The sequence below is a fragment of the Eurosta solidaginis genome, chromosome X, assembly GCF_040869045.1.
Source record: "Eurosta solidaginis isolate ZX-2024a chromosome X, ASM4086904v1, whole genome shotgun sequence".
NCBI classification, from domain to species: domain Eukaryota; kingdom Metazoa; phylum Arthropoda; class Insecta; order Diptera; family Tephritidae; genus Eurosta; species Eurosta solidaginis.
In genome coordinates, this window is record NC_090324.1 from 83,308,985 (window position 1) to 83,328,655 (window position 19,671).

Here is a 19,671-nt window from a genome sequence, read left to right on the forward strand (position 1 = left end):
ACAAACCATCTCGCTTCCCAAGGCAGCCGGTTCTATGAACCGGAGCGCCTCGGGATTTTTCCCGACCAAAGGCTGCCATTTCAGTGTAACCCCATTTAATTTGTTGCGTCCCTCGCACAAATTGCCATCCTCCCAGCAGATCCTTGCAGCGTGACTGCGCAATATTCTCCTGCTCCGGGAGGGTATCGAACCCAATCCAGGACCTGTACCTAATACCGGTCCAGAGAAATGGTTTTGCTGCGTTTGCCGGAAAATAATCTTTTTAGGACGGCCACATACTTGTCAGTGTGTCAGGTGCAAGAGATGGTTGCATCGTACAGGATGTTCTGGGCTAGAGCCCAAACCCCGAAGTCCTCGTAAGTTTCATACATTTAGTTTGGCTCCTTGCTGTTTACGACCATGGGCGTCCCGTAGTATGTTTGCAACATCTGAATATATAGTATGTTCGCAACAATGCAGCTCCTGCCTTGCACGATGCCACTTTCTTAGATGTTCTGGTCTCAGCAACGTCAACCCCCCTTACGGGTTTCATCGCGCCATACTGCCAGGCCGCAAACCGAACTACACCGGCCACCCAAATGCTTACCCAGGGACGTCTAGTCACAGGGCCACAACAGCAATTGCAAGTCCTCCCTCAACTCAGACGTAGTCACCTATCACTTACCCCCAGGGTGAGGACGTCTCCCAGTTGCACTTCAGAATACTGCAGTTAAACTGTTATGGGCTAACTGGGAAGATCACGGAGATAGTTGATTTCATGAAGCGGCATAACATCCACATTGCAGCGATCCAATAGACCAAACACACAGCAATATCTGCTCTGCAGACCTGCTCTGGACATAATGTCCACGGAAAAGATCGCGAGATCGGAAATGCAGGCGGTCTCGCGTTCATCACCCACCTCGCAGTGCATTATATTCTATTTGCTCCCGACATCGGCATTTCGCTACCGACTTTCTTACACCCTAAAATCTTGGGTGTGGCGTTCGATCAGGATCTGCATTTCGGATTGTACCGAAAATCCAGAGCCGTAATAAACCGATATGGTCGCCAAGCCTAAAGGTTACTCACTGGAAGTAAATACAGGCCTGCCAAAATACTGCCCTCAGAACAGCTACGGACGGGCTATTTTCTTACGTCCACAAAACACCACGTACACAATGAGGCGAGAGTACTCCCTATTAGGGAGAGAAATAAAATACTAAACAAACAGTTTCTGTTAAATACCCAGAAACCTGGGCATCCCAACAGACATCTGATTGATGAAGCTACATCTCTCAGGGGCTAAAGGGGTAATCCCCGTAACAATTATGAGGAATAACGTCAAAAATTGCATGCATTTCCTTATCGCCAAAAGCAAATTTTAGTCATTTTTGAAAGCAGCTATGTGCTACAAAACGGCGCAAATATTTATCACGTCGTAATGGGTTAAAAACATGATTTTTTCTTCACGCATCAACAACATACTTTCCATAAAATATTTCAAAAATATGACATTTGCAAAATTTTGCAAATGGACACCAGAAATAAGTTTGTTTGTTCTCGTGAAAAGTTACTGAAAACCACATAACTGTTTTTGTGAGCGCAGCGACGATATGTGGTATTTATTTAATTCTATAATTTAAGTTCTTCCGAATACACTTCATTTTTAGTTTTATTATCTGAAGGTAGCAGTATAATTTGATTCTGACAGTTCCCAGTTCTCGATATTGCAACATACAACTGCCCATGGGTGAAACAATTTGCACGCAAGTCAATAGCAACATTGTGGAAAGTTTGGCCTTGTGATTTGTTGATTGTGACTGCAAAGGAAACCTCAAGAGGAAATTGGAACCATTTATATTGGAAAGGCATATCCGTTGGAATTATAGGTATGCGGGATACGAACGATATCTCTCCGACCGCAGAACCCGTGAGGATCGTTGCATAGAGGATATTATTATGCATTCGTTTTATTGTTAATCTCGTTCCATTGCATAGAGTTGGTGGCTTGAGTTTACGCAGCAATATAATTGGAATATCGATTTTATACCTTTCATGAACATGAAGTGGTATATTAACTTTGGCCCGATGTTTGTAACGTTTAGAAATATAGAAGATAGACGCAACATTAAGTATACCGAATTGATCAGGGCGACGAACTGAGTTGATAAAGCCATGTCCGTCTGTCCGTCCGTCTGTCTGTTTGAACGCTAACTAGTCCCTCAAGTTTTGAGATATCTCAATGAAATTTGGCACAAGGATGTATTTTTGTATTATATTAAACATTTGACGGATCCGCTAGGATCGGACCACTATAACATATATCTCCTATACAACCGATCGTTCAGATAAGACGATTTTGGTCATTCCTGCGGCAATTTAGAAAGTCTATACGTGAAACTCGGTGATATATATTCTAATATATCTTGAAAGATATCCTGAAAAAATCACTTTGATCGGAGCTATATATAGTATATATCCCATACAACTGATCGTTCAGATAGAAAGATTTTTGGTAATTTCTCCCTTAATTTCCAATATAAAAACGTTAAACTTGGTGATATTCATTCTAATATATCATAGAAGTTATCCTGAAAAAATCACTTTGATCGGAGCTATATATAGTTATATCCCATACAACCGATCGTTGAGATAGAAAGTTTTTTGGCCATTTCTCCCTTAATTTAGAAAGAATAAACGTGAAACTTGGTGATATATATTTTAATATATCATAGACGATTTTCTGAAAAAATCACTTAGTATATATCCCATACAACCGATCGTTCAGATAGAAAGATTTTTGGCAATTTTTCCCTTAATTTTCAATATAAAAACGTTAAACTTGGTGATATTTATTCCAATATATCATAGAAGATTTCATGAAAAAATCATTTCGATCGGAGCTATATATAATATATATCCCACACAACCGATCGTTCAGATAAGGGGTTTTTTGCCATTTTTTATTTTATATTTATCTTAAAAATCGTTTAGGTATGTACATCTGTTCACTATATATTTCTTATCTTATACATCCGATTATTTGGAGATTACGAACGGGATAAGATTATTGTTCAGCCCCATTCATGAAAGGTATGAAGTCTTCGGCACAGCCGAAGACAGTCCCGTCCTTACTTGTTTAACTTCAAATTATGGGGCGGCATTCCAGAGAGATTAAGCGAATTTAAAAATTCAATTGGATAGTGTACAGCATCTTCATTATTAAGAACAGTGTCATTTGATATATACTCTTTAACTTCGCCAGGAACTCTATCAAGAATTATGTTATTTATTTTGTCTACAGTCTTATTCCTTAGTGTGTTTTGCGGGGCAGTGTGGACCCGGGGAAGTCGGGTGTGTGCGTCGCAAATAAAAAGAAAGCAAAGAAAAGAATTAGGGCGAGTAATAACAAATGTATTCACGTTATAAACAATATAAATTCTCAGCTTTATTTATCATCAAAAAGGGAATTGCTTCACAAACTAATTCGAATTCAAAGTTCTTAAATTGTTAATTACACATTCGTGCACGGCAAATGTTAGTAATATGACGACGGCAAATTGTTGGATAGATTACAATTCAAAAATAGAAATATTGGTGGCTGATTGCCAGACAATTGTTAAGTGCAAATTCTAATGTTAAAAAATCGCAATTATTAAGAAGAATCACAATAGCAAGGTGCGATTATAGCGTAATTATATGCACAACCTATGAAAAGATACGTAATATGATAACTCACCTGGGGCTAGCTGCTGGCTCGTTGACGTTCCAAAATAGAAAGAAAGTTTAAAAAACGAAAAAGGTCCGCACCACCTGCCGATAGCTAACTTTCGTCGAGTTTTCCCCTTTAAAGTTAGCGCTCGGCAGGGGTGGGCCGTTACCGGTAAATACTAAAATTGCCAAAAGTGTACATTAGGGTGGTAGCGAATATTTAGGCTGGTGGCTTAAACATGCCGGCCCCCTTGCGGCGAGCAACTCGAAAGAGCAAAAAAGGAAACTGATGAGTACGCCAGCAACCGACCCGAGGCGTGATAACTTAGATAAATTAAATAACTTAAAATAAATTAAAATTCCAATGTGATCTCCTGTGAACTCCCAGTCATCACTAATGCAGCCTCTCTTGGCGGAGCTGTGAATAAAAAGGGAAAAGTTAGTATGCATGTACGTGGGGTTGCTTGGTTTTGATGCACCTGGTTAATTGGATGTAATATGTATTATGTATTATATGAAGGCTGGATGTCGCTGTAGACGCGTAAGAACGCTGCCAGACCGTTATGGCTGGAACGCTCCTGAAACGACCAGTCCGAAGATCGTCGGCTGCGTGAGGAGCCCATTGACCGTTACTGGGGCTGTGCCACTAACCATAATGGTGGCGTACACGTCGGCCCCGAGTGTTAAGAGGACCGGCGCAGATCGATAGAAAGTCGGGTCTGCGAGTCTCATAAATTGGAAGGGTGCCGTGACCGAGGAGTCAATCGTCGCGGTTGGGTTGAGACGCGTATGCCGTGGTAGTTGCCTGAGTCGTGACTCGATTCATTACCCCGTATTTCCCGCGCAACACTAGTGTGCACTTCGTAGTTCTGGCCGTATTAAGCCGTTCGAGTTGGAGGTCGTTGGCCAGGTGCGCGTCTATCACGGACGTCAGCGCGCAGGGATCAATGAGTGCGCGCACCAGATGGAGGCGCCCCCCTGCCTCTATCCGTATGATCGCGGTAGGAGCAATAGCAATAAATGCTCGGGTGATCGTCATCGCGTCATGGGTTTCCCGTAAGCGCCCTGTCCTGAAGCCGGCGGGGTGCGCCTGATGTGGAACGATAGTGGTGGTGGTACCCTTCTTGTATGGTTGATACGGGGCCGCTCTGCCAGTAGAGAGTCGGGTCGAGCGGAACGGACGCGGCTCCGCGCCGCCCCGGCGCCCACTGGCATTGCGGTGCGATGGGCGGAAAGGACGCGTCTCCGCGCCATCCCCGTGTTCCATGTGTCGCTGATTATTTTTTTGCTTCTCATGCTGAAGCAGCGGTCGGAAGGATCGTGCTTCTCCACTGGTCGTTGGGGCGATGGCTAAGGCGGCTGCACTTCGCGTGAACTCTTCCATCTCCTTCTCCTCCTCTTCTACCTGTTGGGCCCACGATCGTGTGTCCTCGGTGATGTTGATCGATAGCACCTCGTCGCTTTCGTCGTCGTCGCGCTCCCCGCAATGGATCGGGCGTGGCCGTGCTTGCTCGTCCTCCATGTGAAGCGTAGTGTGGTGTGGTTCACGGCAGCGGTGGCAACGGTCGTTGCTAGGGCATATCTCTAACCGATGGAACGGCGATAGGCAATTGGGGCAGTGCCGGTGTATAAGGACGGCCGGGAGGCGTTCTTCTGCCGACATTCCCCGGTACAGCGGGCATAGTCGCATGCCGTGGTTCTTCTGGCACAACCGGCAGGAGACGGTGAAGGAGTCAACGCGTTGCTCCGTCTTGTTGCGTTTGACCGAGAAACCCGTCATTCTGGAACGGGAACTTGTTATTATTTGGTTTGCATTTTAAGGGGGGTTGGGTGGCGTATGGGCGGAGAGTAGAGGCTTAATTGATCGAGCTTGTGGTTGGCGTACTCGGGATAAAGGGTTGTGTGGAACGAATAATCTTATTAAGTTATTCTGTCGATGTAATGATGGGTTTGTAGTGGTTGAAACCACTGTTATATTTAATATAATTTTATTGAGATACGCCTAGAGGTATCTTTAATTTTGGTAAATATCCTCATCATAACGAAATTCTGATATTGAAAGCAGTCCTTTTTGGTGTTTGCCTAATACAGGCAATATGCGGTAATATACGCTACATTTGTGTAGCAGATGGTATCACGAGTTACCCGTGTATTTTCACGGCTCCTTGTAGTTGCCCTACAAAAATTTGGTCACAAAACTCACCCACGCTGATACAAATGTGGCTGTGAATATAACCTATGAATCCCGGTAAAATGACTAGTCAAATGACGTCGTGCATACAAATGTGCGACAAATGTAAAGAGGCCTTTACTCGCTGTCTGGGAACACTCTTTGTGTTGATTTGGGCCATGTTGTGTGAGAATCACAAATTGTGGTGTGTTTGTTGATTCCAACACAACCCTGGCGGGAGTAGCCTACGCTAACGAGTGTGGCAATTTGTAGAGCTGTCAGCGGTTCACTCTTCCAATCGTTGGAATGAGACCGCTGTGCGGTGCTGCCCATTGCAATGTAATGATACCTAATGGTCATGTCGTAAAAATATTTAGGGACAGCTCGCGACTGAGTCCTGACGCGACATTAAATTTATATTTTGTTCTAAAAAGTTTAATTTCTCCCTTGTTTGTAGTGTTGAAAGCATAGATGACACTACTTGATTCCTGCTGGGATTTCAAGCTAAAAGGGACTGACGAAAGTTTGTCGGAACTTCAATACACAAAAAAAACAATTTCGGTCATGAAAGCGAGACCACCATGGAGTGTGCCATGTTTTTGTTTATGTTTTACATTTTAATTTTGCACAGATAAGCCGCGAAAATTATTTCGGTCTCGAGTGGTTCACCCCCCTTTTTTTTTTTTCAAGCAGGCTGATTTTGACTGTGTTTTTATGCAAACTACAAACTTTTCTCAAAAAAAAGAAAGAAGAAAAAGGGACGGCCGAATGTCACAAAAAACTATCGAAATACAACCTGGCGCGTGTGTTTTCAGTGAAACCAGGCTGTATCTTCAGGGTTTTCGTTAGTTGCTTTTTGTTCGGTTACTAACACTCGAGTTTGTTGGATCCCGCGGATCCGAGTTGTGATACTCTTTGGATCGCGCGCAATGTGTTTACGGCGTAAGAAAAGACCAAAGAAAATTTCATCGAGTGGCAACCTTGTTTTGTTCATTCACAATGTCATTCATTCATGGCAGTGAGTATACACACATTTTAGAATGAATTTCCAAGAAACGTGGATTTTTGCCAAGTTGCTGGCTAGCTCGACTAATATAATTTTTTTTCTTTTCGTTTCAGATTGTTACCATTGGGATCGCCGGATTGGAGAAGGTGTTCGGCATAAATTTGGATTAAGCGTACAGCATTATCAGCACAACCTCACCTCTAGACATCAGCTGGTAATAGCTTCTTAAAGCGTATTAAGCGGAACAGCTTCCGTTTTCTGATACGGATTTGTTTTATTGGCATTAATTCGTCTGTGTCAATTTCTAAGGACGACTTTGAAGGCTACATATATTCTAAAATATTCATCTGATCATCCTTTTGGTCTGGTCTATTGAAGCTGTGCAGGTTCATGAAGAACTTTGTATTCTGCCCCTGCCAAATGGACATGTTAATATGTATTTTCCGTTTACAACCCATTGGCATTATGGCGATAAAGATAATTTTCATTACACACAAATCATACCACGTCCCATTGTAGAAACCTTGCTCTTATGCGAGGTTAAATAGTTACATATCGGCTTGACTCACGTACTTTGGCGATATGAAACTTTAGTATATCCAATCGTGGAGGCAGCACCGGGCGCAGCGGTAAGAGCATGGTTTGCGGGAAAAAACTGACATCAACCATAGTCGATGATCAGTGGCTGAAACTTGCAAGCACCTTCTCCGGACTACTATGCGCCTCCTTAAATTTTATTGACAAAACAAATAGTGTGGAGCCCAAATTTAGTTTCGCCCACAATTTGTAACTGGTAGTAAAGAAAAAATACCACAATTTATAACGTTATGCCAGCTTGCCTCGAGAAATCGTTTGCACAGAAAATTTAACACCATGGAAAAAAATGTTGCCATGCAATAGCAAACTAGGATTCGCGTCCTTACTGAATTCAGGCTATGTTCACAATACAAATTACCACTCGTTGGGTATAAAAATACGTACAATGTGTAAAAGTTATACACACAAACAATACCACGTCCCATTGCAGAAACCTTGCTCTTATGCGAGGTTAAATAGTTACATATCGGCTTGACTCACGTACTTTGGCGATATGAAACTTTAGTATATCCAATCGTGGAGGCAGCACCGGGCGCAGCGGTAAGAGCATGGTTTGCGGGAAAAAACTGACATCAACCATAGTCGATGATCAGTGGATGAAACTTGCAAGCACCTTCTCCGGACTACTATGCGCCTCCTTAAATTTTATTGACAAAACAAATAGTGTGGAGCCCAAATTTAGTTTCGCCCACAATTTGTAACTGGTAGTAAAGAAAAAATACCACAATTTATAACGTTATGCCAGCTTGCCTCGAGAAATCGTTTGCACAGAAAATTTAACACCATGGAAAAAAATGTTGCCATGCAATAGCAAACTAGGATTCGCGTCTTTACTGAATTCAGGCTATGTTCACAATACAAATTACCACGCGTTGGGTATAAAAATACGTACAATGTGTAAAAGTTATAATAGCGATTGCATTTTAGAGTTTACTGAAACGGCAAATTTAGTCTATGGTCGAAAACGACTTGGCTCAAATGGTGATTTTTCGCTACGACGTCTGTTTGGACAAGGTTTGAATGGGTATTGCATTTTGGATCATCTCGATGATCAACCTTAGGATTTAACACCAGCACCAGCATATAATATTCCTCTTTGCGTGGTGGTAGTAAATCAATTCACAACGTATACGATATACAAAATTTAGTTGATACTGATATACTATTTAATATCGCTTGGATAAGCCGAGAGCAAATCAAGTCAACAGTATTATTAGCACACCCTCGTCCACTTTATGCGCATCGTTACATACTTGGGCATGGACAGGAACGAGGTCAAATAGTAACACAAATTACAAATACCCAGTATTCGACATTGCCTATCATTCTGCAAGAAAATATACCGTGGTTTGTATCTTCCTATATGCATCCGTTGAAATTGAGTGTGCAAACTAAAAATGGTGCGGAATACAGTTTAAAACCAAATATAATACATTACATACCAGGTATTCAACGTGTCTGTCCATATCATTTAGAATTGGTTTTCGGAATACCTGCTCTAAGTACAGTACAAATATCTTTTGATTCTGATTATATATTCCTGAAGTGGCTGGAATATCCACCCGATGAAATCGAGCCGGTGTTAGTATATTGCCACAGGCATGTCCAGCCGTTTGCTAAAGTGCATTTCCGGTAGGGTAATGACTTATTCTCCACTGAGCTTGTACGACGGCTGCAGCAGTCACTAATCGCCAGGGAATTGGTGGGTGCTGAAGAATGTGCACCAGTGCCGAATGCCGCTGACGCAAAGCCTTCAGTAATTAAAAATTTATAAGTTAAATTCTATGTATTTATGTATTGGGTAGAGGTGGACATGTGCACTCAAATCCACAGCCGATGTGGCTGCGCAATCGGATATGCTAGCAATTAAAACGAAAACCTTGGAAGGGACAATCGAACGTGCTACATTAAGTGACATTGTGCGCGATTTGGACGAGAAATCCTCCACCGCATATTGGGAAAGCATGGTTCGCTGAAGTATTCAACCGCACAATTGCGCACGGTAATGAATGTTTGGATTCTATAACAAATATTACATTTATTAGACCTGAAACTTGTCAAGAAGCCTTGGACCATCTTCACAGCTACGCAGGGCAAGCTAGGGAAGATGAAGACCTGACAGAAGCGGAAAATGAGACTGACGTGAGTTGGTGGAGAAGAAGCAACTTAAGGGAAAATGCAAATAGATCGCAATGAATTTGAGCAATTGAATTAAATTACTCTTAGGGTTAAACAATTTCAAAGCTGAGGACATATTGCGTTTACTGACGTACCAAATGAAGAGATGTGGTAAATCTGTAAATATTTGTTGTCACGATGAGATGAACTATCACAGGCGTGTTACTGAATTCCTTAGCTGGTAAGTAGGTAGTGGCGATAGCTAAAATCACCTTAATTTCAAATCAGTTAATTTAAAAGATGGAACAACGTTGAACAAAACAACTGCCTCACATGCTACTACAGCCAAACCACAGGAACATGCAGAACCTGCGCACAACATAACGGAGATTGATACGAAAACGGATTTAAAAGGTATGTTAAACTATATTCCCTTACGGTAATAAAATATTAGCAGCTTAATTCTAAACGAAAATTCCGTGCGAGTTTTTTCCCTTCTCCCATTCCTCGTATTTTAAATAAAAATTCCTTGTGAGTTTTTCTACTTCTCCCTTCCCTCCTATTCTGAACAATGTTCGAAAGAGAGGAAACCGGTTATGGGAGAAAAGTAGGTATTATGAATGTGAGGGAGAGGGAGATTTCTTTGCCATTTCATAGGAGTTTTTTCACTAGTTAAAGGGAATGCATCAAAATGGTTAAAGGAAATTGGTTCTTTTAAGAAAGAACACTTAATTGTACAAATGTGTGCAAAAATATGTATTTGCATTGTACCACAATATTCTCACTGTTAATGCAACCGCATCAACAACCACAATATTCTTTATTTTAAGTCGAAAAGTATCATAAGCAACGGAAGAGCTCTTTGTATACTTGATGCAGCCATCCAGAATTGCGCAAGGATTTTAAGAAGGCTTAATTAGATTTTTGTATATGGCGAAGGGCGAACTCAACTCGACATGGCCGCCAAAATTTGCTTTGCAGAATGAGAGCAGGCCTCTCCGGCGGATTTGTGTTATCCCGCCGTCTTCTTCTTATGCTCCTCAGTGGATGTTGCTGTGGCACCAGTTCATTACTCATTTCACATGAAATGCAATAATGTGCGTGGTTTACACCTTATTTCTTAATTTCAAACAAATTAGCAACAATCATTAGACCTTACAACATTTTTTTTTTTTTAAACAAAATAAGAAATACGCAATGAGATTTCAATTGACAAAACAGCTGACTTCGAAAATTCGAAATTCCTATTCCCCAATTTTTCTTCTCCCTAGGAGAAAAGAATTGGAGGAATTTTTCCGCGGGAATATTTAGAATTGGTATGTAGATGTTTTAAGACAAAATCATGATTATTGATTCACTGGTATGCTGTGGCAGATAGCGGATCTGCGGTAGGGCTCTGTTGGCCTCGTTCGTGGTGAACGAGAGCTGGGTTATGGGATTTGTTGGCCTCGTTCAGGGTGAACGAGAGCTGGGTTATACGGGTTTGTTGGCCTCGTTCAGGGTGAACGAGAGCTGGGTTATACGGGTTTGTTGGCCTCGTTCAGGGTGAACGAGAGCTGGGTTATACGGGTTGTTGGTTATAACGGTTGGGAGTTACAAGTCACCCTCACTGGAGGGTGGTAGTAGGACCAATTTCGTTATTGGTCGGGTGGTTTGTCCTCTTGCCGTATCAAGTTCGACGACTCGAACTCGGTTATCGGGGCCATAATGGAGGTTGGCTATCCGACCTAGTCTCCATTCGTTGGGGGGCAGATTGTCCTCTTTAATAACGACTAAGTCCCCCGGTTTGAGATTCGATTGTGGATGCTTCCACTTAACGCGCTTCTGCAGTTCGGTGAGGTACTCCGTTTTCCACCGCTTGCAGAAGGTTTGATGCAGCGCCTTAAGTTTTTCCCATCGATTGACGAGTGAGGCGCGATTCTCGCTGACGTCAATCTCGGGTGGCGCTAGTAGGTGGCCCCCGACTAGGAAGTGCCCGGGGGTCAGTGGCTCCAGGTTGGACGGGTCATTGGAAGATGGGCTTAGGGGTCGGGAGTTGAGACAGGATTCAATCCTACACAGGAGGGTGCTGAACTCCTCTAGAGTAAATTTATGATCCAATGCGATCTTTTTGAAATGGGTTTTGAAACTCTTGACTCCTGCTTCCGACAGTCCGCCCATATGAGGAGCAGCTGCTGGTATGAAATGCCATGTAAGGGTTTGGTGGGCATATTTAGAGAGGGTTTGGTTGCGCGCATCAACGAGGAATGCCTTGTCCTCTGAGCGGAGAGCCCTCGACGCACCGACAAAGTTCGTTCCGTTGTCGGAATAGAGGTTTTTCGGGCATCCTCGTCTGGAGACAAACCGACTAAATGCTGCTAGAAACGCGGCGGTGCTGAGGTCGCTAGTCGCCTCTAAGTGGATCGCCTTAGTCGCAAAGCAGACGAATAGGCAGACGTAACCCTTGGACATGCGGCATCCTCTTCCGCTGTAAGACTTGATGTCAAACGGTCCTGCGAAATCCACCCCGGTGTTGGTAAATGCCCGGCTAAAGGTAGTGCGTTCCGCAGGGAGGGTTCCCATGAGTTGCGTCGGGGAACGTTTGCGGAATAGCGTACAGGCCTTGCAGTTGTGGATGATGGATCGGATCATGTTTTTGACCCGAGGTATCCAATACTGCGTGCGTAGGAGCCGCAGCATTAGTTGGTTTCCACCATGTATGGAAATGGTGTGGACAAACTGGACTAGGAGACGGGTGAGTCGGCAGGCGTACGGGAGGATTATCGGGTGACGCTCGTCGACGGGAACGTCTCTGGATGCGTTGAGACGACCCCCCACTCGAAGGACATTATCTTCGTCGATAAAGGGGTTTAGAGAGAGGATCTCGCTTTTGGTCGCGATGGGTTTCCTAGTTCTCAGAGAGCTTATTTCTTCGGCATAGTGGTTGATTTCGGATATCCTTATGAGGCGGCTAGTCGTAGCCTTGATTTCGTCGGGCGAGATCTGGTGAGACTCTGCTTTAAAGGACATTTTAGTTTTTGGATGGGTTCTATTGGCGAATCTTATAACGTAGGAGATTACCCGCAATGCCCTTGATAGATCGGAAAACCGATCAGGAACATCCTCGCTATTGTTGATGTTCGTTGCTACATGCACTTGCACTCGTTTTTCTTCGATGTTTGTGTGGTACTCCTGTTCGCCCTGAGATGGCCATTTCGATTTGCCTTCTTGCAGCCAAGAAGGTCCCTGCCACCACAAAGAGTTGTCGACTAGGTCCGTGGCTGGAAGTCCTCTGCTGGCTAAGTCCGCTGGATTTGATGCGGACTCGACATGATGCCATGCTTTAGTCCCTACCTTCTCGACGATTTTCGTTACCCTGTGAGCTACAAATGTTGACCAGGAACACGGTGGTTTTCGAATCCATGCGAGGACGATGGTCGAATCTGTCCATAGGTGCATGTTAAATGTACCTAAGTTCAGGTTCTCCATCACAGTTTCCAAAGTTTCTGCCAGCAAGACGGCACCGCATAACTCCAATCGTGGTAATGAAATTGTTTTTACTGGTGCCACCCTCGTTTTCGCCATGAGTAGACTAACGTATGCCCTATCGTTGATCTTAGCTCGTACGTAAACCGTAGCCGCGTAGGCTTTTTCGGACGCGTCACAGAAGCCGTGAATTTCTATATCGTTGGTTGGGGTGAAGTGCACCCACCGAGGTATCCGAATCCGGTTAATGGCGGGGTACTCCTGCATAAAGGTTTGCCACCGATCTAAAGTGATTGTGGATACCGGTTCATCCCAATCCGTCCCCTCCAGCCAAATGTTCTGCATTATTATCTTAGCTACGATGATAACTGGAGCAAGCCAGCCTAACGGGTCGAAGAGTTTGGCGATGGCCGATAGGATCGCCCTTTTTGTTAAGATGTCCTGGTTTTCGATTGGTTTCGCTGTGAAATAAAAGTAGTCGGAATGCGCGTTCCAACGGATCCCTAGGGTTTTTACCATGCTCGCGTCCTCGAACTCCAGAAAGTCTTCCGTAAGCCTGTGAGGTTTGGGTATGCCCTGTTGTATCCTACTGCAATTAGAGGTCCATTTTCGCAGAGGGAATCCTGCTGACTTTAATGCGGCTGTGATTTCATCGCGAGCAGTGACTGCTGCCTCGATGCTATGCCCCCCTGCCAGAACGTCGTCGACGTACATGCTGTTTCGCAAAATGTGCGCTGCGGTTGGCAGGGATGCCTCGACGTCATCTGCAAGTTGATGTAGGGTTCTGATCGCTAGATAGGGGGCACAGTTCACCCCAAAGGTTACCGTGTTGAGCTCAAACACGCTGACAGGGTCCTCTACTTTGAGTCGAAAAACTATTCTTTGGTATTGGGTTTGATTTTCCTTTACCCAAATTTGCCTGTACATCTTCTCAATGTCGCTATTGAAGACGTACTTGTAGAATCTCCATCGGAGGAGCAGTATTGTTAAGTCGGATTGAAGTACTGGGCCGGTGTGTAGAACATCGTTCAGGCTTATGCCATTGGATGTCGGGCACGACGCGTTGAATACGACCCTTACTTTAGTCGTTGTGCTTTCTTCTTTGATCACCGCATGATGCGGTAAGAAATAGCAATCAGTTGATTGTGGTGGTACTACGGTGTGCACCTTAGTCATGTGCCCTAACGTGACATATTCTGTCAGTACCCTATTGTATTCCATCTGTAGGGCCGGGGTCTTGGCTAGGCGCGTCTCGTTCCGATAGAACTGAGAGCAGACGCTCTTGAGAGATGGGCCCAAACAGACGGTTTTTGGGAAGTCTTGTTTGAATGGAAGGGCGACGGTGTATCTTCCATCTGAATTCCTTTCCGTCGTGTTCTTATATAGTGCCTCGCAATAGGCATTGTCTTCAGTCAGGGCCTTTTTTGTTGGTATGTTTTCAATTTCCCAGAAAGCGGTTAGTTGCTTGTCTAGGCTAATTTCGTTAAAAAATGATACTCGTGTATTGGTTGGGTGAGGTACTTCTGCACGACCAGTTAGGATCCAACCGAAGACGGTTTCTTGGGCGAGAAGCGTATTTAGAACGTTCTTCCTTATACCGTTCAGTATTATCTGGGGATAAATGTCGCCTCCAAGTATGAGGTCGACTGGTTCATTAACGAAGAACCTCTTATCCGCCAGAATCAGATCAGGGAACGCTTGCCGAGTCGTTGCGCTAACTTGGCAAGTCGGAAGGTCCCCTGTCAGTTGAGGCAGGACTAGGGCCACCGTATTGATACTTACTAAGGGGTCTGTAAGCGAACCTAATGTAATCGCACATGATTCCTTTACCTGTGCAGATGGCGTATTATTTATTCCTGACACTTGCACGTGCAGACGTTTGGATGGAAGGTTTATTCGCTTTTTTAGTCTTTCTGTTATGAAAGAGCATTCGGACCCAGAGTCTATCAGCGCTCTGGCAGAAAACTTCACTCCATTATAGTGTATATTGACACGTGCTGTTCCTAATAACACCCCTTTAGTGGTGTTAGCATGACACGAAGAGACGTTAGTAGCATTATCTTGTCTTTTTTCAGACTCCATCCTTGCCCTAGCCTGTTGTGAGGTTGAAGGTGTATTGTCGGTGGTGGTTTGAGTCCACCTTTGAGGAGTTATCTTTGGTTGTGCTGTCGGAAGATGGAGCAAGGTGTTGTGCCTTGCATGGCACGTGCTGCAATTAAATTGGCTAGTGCATCGTGTCACGGTGTGTCCACCCGACAGACAATTCAGACAATAACTATTGTTTTTGATAAATTCTATTTTTCCTGACGTGGACAACCTACGGAATTTTTGACAATTTCGTAATTTGTGTTCCGTACTGTTGCACATCTTACATGCCGACTTTGGTACGCTTGCTTGGTAAACCCCAAGTTTCGTAGAATTTTCCCTAGAATTCGAACTCTGACTTTTGGGTGTTTTTGTTGTTTTATTACCCCTCAGATCGGAAACCGTCTCCAATGTCTGGAAGCGATTGGACAGGAATCTGTCCATATCCTCCCATTTCGGGATATCTGTCTTCCGTTCTACGGTCTGTTCCCAAAGAGCCAGTGTAGATTCAGGGAGTTTTGTGGAGCATAAGTAAGTTATGATTGCGTCCCAATTTGTGATGTCAATATTATGACATTGTAGCGCAGAAATGCAATTGTTGATCTCACATTGCAATTTTTTAATTGATGTTCCACACTCCTGCTCGACTGCCGTCAGATTAAATAAAAGCTTTAATTGTGTGTTGACGAGGATACGTTTATTTTCGTACCTGTCGCTTAGATTCTTCCAGGCGGTTGCAAAACCCTCGTTTGTTAATGAGCACCTGCCCACTATTTCTTTTGCCTCCCCTTGCGTTTTTTGCTTCAAATAGTATAATTTCTCGACATCTTTCAGATCGGTATTGTGGATGTATATCGCCGTGAACATATCTCGAAAAGCTGGCCAGGAGAGGTAGTCGCCTTTAAATACATCGGTGTCACAAGGCGGCAGCCGCATTTTATGTCCACGGCGCGAGGAGTCTTCCTCCTTTGCTTCATCTTTCGCCGGCTGTGGGGTGATAGCTTCGGCTTCAGCCGCCACAGCAGACATGCATTGCAGGTAGCATGCAAAGCAACTTTTATTTTTCTTTCTTAATGAGCTGAGCTCGTCTTTAGACAGTTCAGAATTGCCGAGAAGACTTTCATATGTGGACTTGGTCTTCTTCCATAGTGCCCTTAGCTCCTCTTGCCGTAGTGCAAGGGTGTGCTTGTTCCGGGATTCGGCCAGGGTGGAGCTGAACTCTTGTTCAAACTCCACTATGCAATCAGCCAATCTAATATAAGTCTCCATTGATTTTATTAATTTGAATATTTTGTCTCTTTGAAGGTGTCGAGCTCGGAGGTAAACGACTTAGTGGCTTTGGTGTAAATGCAACCACAACAAAAAATTATAAGAGTGTTTTCGTTTTTGCTGTGATTGCGCTATATAAGTAAAAGCTTTAGGAACACAAGAATTCTGATTGAATGTGTTAACACAGATAGCAATCTTATGTGAATAGTGCTAAGCAAAAATTTAATCAAATGTAAATTATGCCGTGTATGTAATGTGGCCGGTGATATGAACCACTTATAGAAATCCTCACGAGGATTGTGCAAGCCACAGATAGAAATCCTGACGAGGATTTAATGTGTATGCAGTGATATCGAAATAAACACAAATAGAAATCCTGACGAGGATTTAGTGTGTATAAAATGATATAAATGTAGTGATATGCAGCACAGATAGAAATCCTGACGAGGATTTAATGTGTATGCAGTGATATGGAAATAAACACAGATAGAAATCCTGACGAGGATTTAGTGTGTATAAAGTGATATAAATGTAGTGATATGCAGCACAGATAGAAATCCTGAAAGGTTCTAGTCGGTGCGAAGTGATATTAAGCACGGATAGAAGTCCTGAAAGGATTTAATGTGTCTACAGTGATATGCAATGCAGAGAAGAGAATCGTCTGCAAATATTTAATGTGTCTTAACAGGTGTGTTGGACACAGATAGAAATATTTTGAAAACTTAGCGTGTTTAAAAAAAATTAAAAACGCAGATGGTAATCCCAATGTGGATATAGTGTAAAATGTGAACCACAGATAAAAAAATCCCAATGAGGATTTAATGTGAAACACAGATAGAAAATCCCAATGAGGATTTAATGTGAAACACAGATAGAAATCCTGACGAGGCTTAAATGTGTATACAAAGTGAAAGTGAACGCTGAGTATTCCGGAGTAGCCAACCAGGGATCTTTCCCAATATAAAAAATAAATTTGTTTATCCAACTTACTGTGGAAAATTACGATTTAAAGTATTTATTAAGAAAAAAAAGTGATAAAGATACAGCTATATAATATAAAACTCAGTATAAATTGTGTGATCAAGCCACTAGCCACCCAACTTAGTGATACTTTTTTGGCTTTTGGTAATATTTCAGCTTGCAAACTGATTACTAAAGTGAATTCCGTGATAGACAAGCTACGGCTATCAACCAAGTGTAATTATGGTTCCTGACTAGGAAGTTTGTCAATGTATTTGGCGATGAGGGGGTACAACACAGTGCAGTGATGAGTGTGAAAAAAAACTAAAAAAATTCACTGACTGTCTGCCTTGAGCGGTGTCGAGTAACCCTTACCACTGGTGGGGGGAATTACCCGATCGTCAAAAGGCGATTGGTGTGTTTATAACCACGAATTCTAACAATTTCACTTGCTTTGCCTTTTTTGTCTAACACGGAATGCACTTTCCGTGCGTAAATCACGCAACTAAAAAAAATGTTTTGTGCAACCAAGCAACCACGTACCTTGTGTTTTTAGTTGATCGATGGGCAGCGATGTGTTGATGTGATGGACTGTAGAGTGATGACAAATTGTGATGATGATATGATGTGTATGACTGTAAGATGTGATGCTAATGTATGTGTTTGATGATGGACTTTGACTGATGAGTATGATGATGATAAGATTGTATGTGATGTCGTGACGATGATATTAGTGGACTGTATGAGTGATAATGGACTGTATGATGATGTGATCTCGACGTCAATAGACTGTGTGTGATGATTTGTGGCTGTATGTGTGCTCGCTTGTTTTGTGTTTTCGCTGGTTTTTATGTTGTTGGATATAATAAATATAAATAACCTCTTTCGACTTTAGCAAAAATTTTTTAAAAAAAGTGCTGTTTTCTCTGTAGTATGCGTCTGAATATTAATTTCCTCGGCGCGTAAGGACCAATGTTTTGCGGGGCAGTGTGGACCCGGGGAAGTCGGGCGTGTGCGTCGCAAATAAAAAGAAAGCAAAGAAAAGAATTAGGGCGAGTAATAACAAATGTATTCACGTTATAAACAATATAAATTCTCAGCTTTATTTATCATCAAAAAGGGAATTGCTTCACAAACTAATTCGAATTCAAAGTTCTTAAATTGTTAATTACACATTCGTGCACGGCAAATGTTAGTAATATGACGACCGCAAATTGTTGGATAGATTACAATTCAAAAATAGAAATATTGGTGGCTGATTACCAGACAATTGCCAAGTGCAAATTCTAATGTTAAAAAATCGCAATTATTAAGAAGAATCACAATAGCAAGGTGCGATTATAGCGTAATTATATGCACAACCTATGAAAAGATACGTAATATGATAACTCACCTGGGGCTAGCTGCTGGCTCGTTGACGTTCCAAAATAGAAAGAAAGTTTAAAAAACGAAAAAGGTCCGCACCACCTGCCGATAGCTAACTTTCGTCGAGTTTTCCCCTTTAAAGTTAGCGCTCGGCAGGGGTGGGCCGTTACCGGTAAATACTAAAATTGCCAAAAGTGTACATTAGGGTGGTAGCGAATATTTAGGCTGGTGGCCTAAACATAGTGAAATGATATCCCGTTCGCATACCCAAGTATATGGCTTGCTGGATAACTCTTCAATATTTGGTTAAACTTCTGATATTAATTCGCTCACGTTATGTACCACATTCCCAAGCTTTGAATCTAGTATAAAGTAGCCGTTCTCAGTGAAAAATTTCCCATCTCCAATATCTAATAAATCCTGGGGAAATGTACTTATAGTTCCGTTAAGATGCGCTCTCGTGTTTATTCGCAGACACAATTTTTCGAGGTGAATCCATAATAACGATGATTTGAAGCACGATTTAACAATATCAGCTCGAGTTCCTTTCGCCACTACAGTCTGACGAAAATCTCCTGCAAAAAGGATTGTTATCCCAGCAAAGGGCTTGTCGTTTGATCTAAGGTCTTTTAATGTAGGATCTACAGCTCCAATACGTGCTCGGTTAGCCATTGTACACCCACCCCACACTATAAGAATTGCCTCTTGTATTATTTTAGCCAGTGACTCATTCTTTTGAATGGAACAAACCTTTTCTTCTTGGAGGGACACGTTTAAGGCTAATATAAAAGTAGAGGGGCTGTTCTACCACCAGATAAAAGAGTCGCTGCAATTCCCGATGATACTACAGCCAGCCCTACGTGACCTTAACATCTGGCATATGCGAGAAGAAGATTAAGTAAAAAGGTTTTTCCACAACCACCAGGAGCATCTAAGAAAAAGG

The 19,671-nt window shown here is 42.8% G+C and overlaps 1 pseudogene; it reads left to right on the forward strand.

The window, feature by feature from the left end:
* The first annotated feature begins 7,422 nt into the window (after positions 1–7,422).
* Positions 7,423–19,671, forward strand: part of LOC137234467 (GPI transamidase component PIG-T-like) — a 40,898-nt pseudogene continuing 28,649 nt past the window's right edge.